Source organism: Labeo rohita, chromosome 3 (assembly GCF_022985175.1).
Source record: "Labeo rohita strain BAU-BD-2019 chromosome 3, IGBB_LRoh.1.0, whole genome shotgun sequence".
In the NCBI taxonomy this organism is placed as follows: Eukaryota; Metazoa; Chordata; class Actinopteri; order Cypriniformes; family Cyprinidae; genus Labeo; species Labeo rohita.
Genome location: NC_066871.1, coordinates 2,575,601 through 2,585,387, shown reverse-complemented (window position 1 = coordinate 2,585,387; position 9,787 = coordinate 2,575,601).

The following is a 9,787-nucleotide window of genomic DNA, read 5'->3' as shown; positions in this document are numbered from 1 at the left end:
TTGTAATTTAAATCTGCTGACACAAATAGATAAAGTGGTATAAAAGGAAACATTTATTAGTGTCTTTTGGATGTTTTTTTTTCCACTAGTCTAAAACAAACACATAAAACACCAAAAATCAGCCCAAAATCTCAAAATGTGCATGAAAAAACTGTTTTTGCCTGCAGTGTCTCCCCTTAAAAGAAATGGTGTACTTTTAAACAATTTATTAATCAAAGAAACCTAAAAAAAAAAAAAAAAAAAATCACAGGTCCAAAAAAATAAATAAAAATAATAAGAATAATAAGCAGCAGCACAACTGTTTTCAACATTGATAATAAATCAGCATATTAGAATGATTTCTAAAGGATCATGTGACATTCAGGACTGGAGTAATGATGCTGAAAATTCAACTTTATTATACTTCAAAGTATATTGAAATACCAAACTGTTATTTTAAACTGTATTAATATTTCACAATATTACTTTTTTTGTATAGTATAGTATAGTAATATTTAATAAATAACTTCAGTCTTGAAGGGCAGAAGAGATTCCTTTAAAAAACATTAAAAATCATACCGATCCCAAACTATTTATGGACCATAACAGGCTGCAGTATTTTCGTGCGTCTATATGCGTTCAGACAAACACATCTGTTTAAATGAGCTGAAGCCTGTCGCCGTGTAACATCTCTTCTCCTGTGATTTCCATATTACCCGAGGTTATCTAGATGCGATGCTTTCCGCTCTCTCTCTTTCTCTGTCTCTGACGCCATGCCAGCTTAGTGCCAGTCCTGCATCACACAGTCTCTCACACGCACACAAAGAAGTCTTGTTTAGCGTGTTTTAATTCCCTTAAATTAGGGAGCCGTGCCAAGTCCTGTGCTAGCAGCCATCGCACCATAAGCAGACTTATAATTGTCCCTCATCTGACACGCAGGGTCCTCATCACAGCTTTGTGCGTCTCTAAAGAGCGCTGCTGCTCCCAGGACTGCATGTGCTCTGTTATTCACTTTCACACATTACATGCATGCATGACTGCACCGTTTAGATGCGGCTGGACGAGGATAATCAGATAATCAGCACGGAAATATTTCAATGAACTATTCGGAACTGAGGAATGCTACTTAATTAAAAAAATAATAAGAAGAAGGAGTTGACATGCTGCTCCTAACTTAAAGAAAACCGTAGGACGTCTACTTGTTCTTTACATTTTTCATTAGCGACTGCAGCATGAACATTTACCATGGTAACAGTCGTTACTGCCAAAGTAATTACCATTGTAGTCATTGCTTTCTCATCAGACTAAATTAATATGGGATCTCCTTCAAACAATGTAATCATATGTCATTTTCTTATTTAGGGTGACAGTGGTCAACAGTTCTTTTATATATAATGTAATAAAAGCTATGGTATTTATTTTAAATAATTAAAATAATTTTAAATAAATATTTTGTTATTATTTTTAAATAATTGAAATATTTCATCTTTTATCATTTTTTTTTGTTTTATTTATATACTTTACATAACAGAAATAATAACGAAATGATGATAATAAAAGTATTTACAATACATACATATTTTTTATTTTGTATATCTGTATATTTACTGCATATATAATATATATATTTTATTTATATATTTTATATAGTTTAAATCATTTTCTAAATACATTTTGTCTTACTTATTTTTGTATTTGTCTTCATGATTTTACATAATTTTATTTCATTTATATATTTTACATAACAATAATAATATTATTAAATAAATTATGTATTTATTAAGTGTAATAAAAACTATGGTATTTATTTTAAGCAAAATAATTTTAAAGTTTGTATTTATTATTTGTTTTTATTTATATTTTTAAAAAACAGAAATAATAACTGAAAGCATTTAAAATATATTTTGTCTTTAAATATATAAATTCTATATATTTTTTGTCATTTATATGTGTTAAATAACAGCAATAATATTTAACCAATTTACATCAATTTAAATGCATTGTATTTTATTAATATATTTTAAACAACTAAAATCATTTAAAATTCATTTTGTCTTCGATTTTATTTTTAATTTTAATTATATATTTTAAATAAAATAAGTATTAAGTATAAAAACTATGGTATTTATTTTAAATAAAAATAATGAAGTTTGTGGTTATTATTTAGCTTTTTTTTAGATTTATTTATATTTTTTAAATAATTTAAATACATTTAATCTTCATTTTATAATTTTGTATTGTATTTATATATTTTAAACAACAGAAACAATACCTGAAACAATACTTTTTGTCATTTATATATTTTAAATAACAGAAATAATGATTTTTATTTTGCTCTATATTTTATAAAGTTGAAAAAAGTTTCTGAATACATTTTTTCTTCATTATTTTTGTATTTTATTTATATATATTAAAAAACTCTAAGCATTTAAAATTAATATTGTCTTTATGATTTTCTAACATTTTTATTTCATTATGTATTTTAAATAGCAGAAATAATATTAAATATGTTTTATTTATTTATTTGTTATATCATTGGAATCTTTTGTGTATTATTTCTTTTATTTGCATCTTTAAAAAACTAGTTTTATAAAAAATATATATATTTATTTTAATTTATAAAAAATGTTTTATACATACCCACATTTTTAAAATCAAAAGCAAAAAGAGGTTTCTTTATTTAAATGCTCATTTTACTTAATTTTTATTTAAAACACACAAAGTGTAATTCATTAATAGAGCTGTCTGTTGAAAATATCTGTTGATTTATTGGCCTTAAATTGTTTGACATGCCTCCAGACTGTCACTTGTAAATAATATATTTTAATAATACAATAATACAGGTTCTCAGTGTTGCTAAAATGTAAAACATACTTAAAGCCAGCTAAACGATCTGAAAAACACACGTCGACTTCCAGTTATCGTGTACAACAGGCCTCATTTGATCGTTCGTAAGAGTCTGTGTCAAACAGCAACAATTAGCAAACACAATATGTTTGTGCTGTAGTATAGGCAATTACATTTCTCTAAAGTAAATATGAATGAAAAATGAGGCAGGTAAATGTATAAAGTGTATAGATTGACAAACACGTCAACGCACATCCAACACGAAGCATGTTGCTCCTGTAAACGCTGTCTTTGAAGTCAATATTTGTCTGTATGTTCACATAAACACTCTGGTGACACCCAGAGCCCAGTGTTGGTTGGCTGTGTAGGTTCGGTATGTCAGTGCGTCTGCTGATGGCAGGCAAGCGGGCGGCTGGCGCTGGCTCCGTATGCCTACAGCTGCCCGGATTGCACTTCCTGGCGTTTTCTATGTCAAAGTCCTCTCTCCCTCTCGCTAACACATACTCACACAAACACAGGCATGCATGCTGGCTGCATCCTGCCCGCACGCTCCTCCTGATTGGTGCTTGCTCGGCATTCTTCTTTTTATTTATTAATTTTTTCCGCCATCCCAGGAAGAGGATTTCTTCTGGCAGGAGGGCGCGGGAATGGCGCTGGACAGGCAGCATGACCCAGGGTTCAGGTGGCAGCTGTGTTATGACTTCTCTGCCAGGTCGTGGCTGATGGTATGACCACCCTCTCTTTCTTTCTGCTCTCTTTCACTTGCTTTAGCACAGTGCTTCCCACTTTTTTAACACTTCCTGAAACTCATTTCACACCAGACTGCAATTAAACATCAGTTTACCATCTATCTATCTATCTATCTATCTATCGAGGATAAGATTTTTTGCTGCTTGCATTTTCTTTAGATAAAGTTCTTTTAAAGCTGCTGTAAATGAGTTTGTTGTCTGTTGAATTGCTATGTTCTTTGGTTGGACTATTATTCTGATGTAGCAAGTATTTAATTTTACTTTTTATACCATCAATTGAATGAAAAAGCAAAAAAATGTACAATTTCTGTTGCTTTCGATCACAACATTGTGTGGCCTTCCTAAATACTGGAGACTTTCAGCGACATAAGTTAACTTATAATAATTTATTAATTAAAATTAATTAATTAAATATTAATATTTCATATTAAATAACATTAGGTTAACTAATTAATTTAATTTAATTTAATTTAATTTAATTAATTATGTAAAAAAAAAAAAGTCAAAATTTCCAGTTTAATTAAATTAATATTCTAATTACATTGGGATTATATCCTAATTAGGAACTTGGTTTGCCTCTTCAAAACTAGATTTTTTTTTTTCCAAAACATTGCATTATTGTTGGTTCCACCATGTTGGATCTGAGAATATTTACATTTTTGTGCTACTTTTCCCCTTTTCAATTAAGCCTAATTAATCATGGAAAGCGATGTAAAGCACAACCCCTAAACACAGAGGGTCCTCAGATGAGGGATTTCAGAGACTTCTGTATACAGAGCCTTATCGGGGGGATCTGACACAGTTTAAACCTCATGGGCCTTTCATAGAGACTGCCTGCTGTGCTACTGCCTATGTAGGGCAGCGAGAACCAGGCTCCCCGTTTGTGTGTGTGTGTGTGTGTGGAGTAAGACCGGTGGAGAGCTTAAGTCCTTTGAGGACAAACATGGAGCACACTGGAGTGTAATGTTGAAGGGTGGCAAAATCATAGGAGAAGCGGAGATTGTAAAGAGAACGGCTTTGTGTGAGGTTGAGTTTTCTAAAGATTGGTTTTGATTCCAGTTGGAACCAAAAAGGCTTTTAGAGCCTGATGTCATAGATGAACCTGTTTGAGTTTCACGGAACATTTTATTCTCAATCCATGTATTGGTGCTTTAAAGAATCCAGAAATCTACAGACTTGGTTGGAAACATCAAGAACTTACTAAACCTCCAAAGAACCATGGCTGTTCACAAAGACACATTTTTGCATTACACTCCACTACCTTTCAGTTGTTTTTACACGTACAGTTGAAGTCAAAAGTTTACATACACCTAGCAGAATCTGCAAAATGTTAATTATTTTACCAATATAAGAGGTGTCATACAAAATGCATGTAATTTTTTTTTTTATTTAGTACTGACCTGAATAAGATATTTCACATAAAAGGTGTTTACATGTAGTCCACAAGAGAAAATATGTTGAATTTATAAAAATGACCCTGTTTAAAAGTTTACATATGTTTGATTCTTAATACTGTGTTGTTACCTGAATGATCCACAGCTTTTGTTTTTTTTTATTTTGTTCATTGATAGTTGTTTTTGAGTTTCTTGTTTGTTTGCTGTTTTGAAGAAAAGTCCCACAAATTCACTGGTTTTTCAGCATTTTTGTGTATTTCAACCCTTTCCAACAATGACTGTATGATTTTGAGATTCATCTTTTTACACTGAGGACAACTGAGGGACTCATATGCAACTATTACAGTAGGGTTTAAACGCTCACTGATGCTTCAGAAGGAAACGCGATGCATTAAGAGCTGGGGGTGAAAACTTTTGAAGATTTGAAGATTAAGGTAAATTGAATTTATTTTGTCTTCTGAGAAACATATAAATAACTCCTGTAGCTTCTGAAGCGCAGTACTAAATATAAAAAAAAAAAAAAGATATTTAGGTAAAATAAGTTCAAAAGTTTTCACCCCCTGATTTTAATGCATTGTGTTTCCTTTTGGAGCATCAGTGAGTGTTTGAGCCTTCTGTAATAGTTGCATATGAGTCCCTCAGTTGTCCTCAGTGTGAACGATGGCTCATACAGTCATTGTTGGAGAGGGTTCAAATACACAAAAATGCTGAAAAAACAAAGAATTTGTGGGACCTGAAGGATTTTTCTGAAGAACAGTGGGCAGGTAAACTATTTAGGAAAAACAACTATGAACAACTATCATTAAACAAAAAAACACAGCTGTGGATCTTTTAGGTAACAACACAGTATTAAGAATCAAGTGTATGTAAACTTTTGAAAGGGGTCATTTTTATGTGAATGTGACTATATGTAAACCTTTTTTTTTTATGTGAAATATCTTATTCAGGTGAGTACTAAAAAAATAACAAGCATTTTGTATGATCCCTCTTATTTTGGTAAAATAATTAACGTTTTGCAAATTCTGCAAGGTGTATGTAAACTTTTGACCTCAACTGTATATATAAGCTAGATGGACATTATTGACCATAACGTTCACAACTTGTGTCTTTTTTGGACTGAAAAGGTGATCTAAAAACGTGGGGCTCAGGTTGAAACAATTCAAATAAAACAAAAAATTCAGTTTTTTCACTCAAAAACGCTTTCTGTGCGAATGGCCCCCTAAAAACGATTCTTCACCTCAAGGTGCTAAAGAACCATTGAGGAACTTTTATTAGTGGACTTTAATAAGACAATACTTAGACTTAGTAGTACAAACAAACACCTAACTGTAAGTATTAAGCTTCATTTTGGGAAATATTCCTCAAAATGATTTGGCGAGATCAGTTGTTGTGTTCCTAAGTGTCCAGACTTGTGATTTTTAGTTGGCGGAAGATAAAATGGATGATTAAAAAATCCCACAGATTTACACTGAACAAATGACTTTAACCATATTGAGACCAGAAGATATCCAGAACATTATACTACGCTAGATATATGGAGAAACTTTACTTTTGCATTTCATTGCACTACTCTACCATTGTTTTCCTGTATATAAGCACTAGACGGATGTTTTTGACCATTGTGGTCACGTCTTGTGTCTTTTGCAGTGTTCAGTGACGCAGCTTTCTAAAAACATGCTTGTTATGTTAAAATAAGTTCAACTTTTTAAAAACATCTCAAGCATCTCAAGACCTTGCTTTCTTAAATTCCATTTCAGTGCTTGTATCTCCAGTTTTTCAATCCAAAAACCCCTTCTGTGTGAAAGGCTCCTAAAAATGGCTCTTCACCTCAAGGTCCTAAAGAACCACTGAAGAACTTTTATTAGTGTATTTTACGAAGACGGTACTTAGGGTTAGTGATCTGACCAAACCCTAACCTCGTAAGTATTGAACTTAATTATGGGGATTTTTCTTCCTGTTCAATCATGTTGAGAGGTTTGCTGTTATGTCTCTAAATGCCCAGACCTACGATTTTCACTTGGTGGATGATAAAACAGGAGAAAAACTGCCATGGATTTGCATTGAACAAGGGACCTGAGCCACATCTAGAGACCACAAGATCATGATGGTGGACTTTTTTGACCTAACAATTGCTAACATCATGGCAGAAACTTTTGACATCCTGTTTTCATTTCTAAAAGGTTCTTTTATAGATTAAATTGTAGTTTTTAATGGAAGAATCGCTATTAGCATATTCCACCGACTCCTCTGCACTTCATCTTTCTTCAATCCTCTAGCGATCTCCTTCTCCCGCTCACTAGCACATCCCTGTCATCTGTTCAAATAATCCTGCTCCCTTGTCCTAGTCCAACTTCCTTTCTTTTTCCCTCTCGTCTCGCCTCTCTTCTTCATCCATCCAAGCGTTTGTCAATCCCTGGCTACAGATGTCCACACCTCTTCCTCTCGCCCGGTCCATATCTCTGTCTCTCTGTGCACAGATGCCCGCTTTGGCCTGCAACAGCTGTCCCGCCATGTGCTGCTACCAAGTGTTGATGCGCTGTTAGGAAAGGGGAGGGAGGGGTGGGCTCATGAATATTCATGTTAATTTGGACCCATTCTACCAAACAGAGCCTGGCACTGCCAAGGAAGCCCCTCCTCTCGATGAGATGGTGGAAGAGAGGAACCGTGAGACTAGGCCAGACTCTGTGGCCTGATTCCACAAAATAAGGAGTTGTGAAAGACAGCCGACAGAAAAGCCAGAGAAAAGGGAAGACGATCCCAGAAAGTATCATCATTATCACACCGCCTGAGATATATGGAGAATCGTTGCTAAAAAAACAAATTTCATTCATAAAGATCTTCTAGATTTTATAGTCTGACAAAAACTGACCCATCATTTGCACATTCACAAGTGAGTTCTTAAGTGGTTCCTTTTGGAACACACTGAAATTGTCTTTCATTGGATATTTTCTACCCACAGATACTAAAATACTAATTCATAATGAGATATGACAAAAATTTGCCCATAATTTGCACATTCACAAGTAAGCGAACAAAATGAACTAATAATCAGTTGAGATGTTTACATTTAGAAACAAGGTTCTTTAGTGGTTCTTTTTTGGAACACATTTGGAATTCTCTTCTTTGGAGGTTAAACATTTTGATGATACATTTATAGGTTCTTCATGTTGACATTTTGTTTCTACCCACACTAATTAGAAATCCCTAATGAGATCTGAGAAAAAAATGGCCTCACTTTCACAAGTGAGTGGACAAACCAGTTTGAGATGTTTACCTTAAAAAAAAAAAAAAAAAGCTTCTTTTTGGAACGTACTGGAATTGTGTTTGTGGTTTTTTGGAGATCAAACATGTTTTGACAATAAATTTGTAGGTTCTTCATGTTGACAGTGGTTTCTACCCACAAAAAATTAAAATTCCTAATAATGATCCAATAAAATGAACCAATAATTGAGATGTTTACTTACTAAAATAAGGTTCTTCAGTGGTTCTTTTTGGGATTTTTATTTTTTGTTCTACCCACGAAAGGTAAAAATCCCCAATGAGATCTGACAAAAAATGGCCCATCATTTAGATGTTTTGGAGTTCATATTCACAAGTGAGTGAACAAAATGAACCAAGAATCAGTTGAAATGTTTACTTTTGAAAATAAGTTTCTTCAGTGGAACTTTTGGAGTACAATGAATTTGTTTTTTTGTGGTTCTTTGGAGATCAAGCATGATTTTGACAATAAATTTATAGGTTCTTCATGTTGACATAGTAGTTTCTACCCAAAGAAAATGAAAATCCCTAATGAGATCTGACAAAACTAGTCCAATCATTAGCATATTTTGGAGTTTATTCATAGGCAATCAAATAAACCGATAATCAGCTGATATGTTTACTTTTTAAAAATAAGGTTCTTCAGTGGTTCCTTTTGGAACAAATTCAGATTTTCTTTATGGTTCTCTAGAGGTTAAACATGTTTTTCTTGATACATTTATAGGTTCTGCATGTTGACATATTGGTTTCTACCAACAAAACATAAAAATCCCTATTGAGATCTGACAAAAAAATTGCTCATCATTTGTACATTTTGGAGTTCACAACTGATAATCAGTTGAGATGTTTACCTTTAAAAATGTTTCTTCTGTGTTCTTCAGATGGTTCTTTTTGGAACACACTGGAATCGCATGTATGGTTCTTTGGAGGTTAAACACGTTTTTGATTATACATTTTACGTTCTTCATATTAACATATTGGTTTCTACCCACAGAAAATAAAAATCCCTACTGAGATCTGACAAAAATGATCCAATCATTTGGATACTTTAGAGTTCATATACACAAGCGAGCAAACAAAACGAACCGATAATCAGTTGTAGGGCTGTAGCTATTTATTATTTTAGTAATCGAGTATTCTACTGATTATTCCATCGATTAATCGAGTAATCGCATAAGTCATTTTCTTTATTAAAGAGCAATACTAAATATACAAAAGAAAATAAAACAGGTCACTTAAAATAAACAACTGATTTGTTTCCTTTTTAGAAAAATGAACATTTGTATTGCTGAAATTGCATACATTAAAAACCATGAAAACTAAACCCATTTAATGCATTTATATGCCAAATTACAAAATGCAAATACAAATATATTAATTATATAAAATAAATAACTAAAAATACAAAAATCAATTTCACATTACTTTAGAAAAAGGTAAACAATCTAAAATGAAGACATAAGTCAAGAAATTGAGGCATTTACATGTAGGCCTATTGACACACTATTTAATTCAGCTCAGAGGGACATGAATGCAATTAACTTGCAGTTACAAATGTAT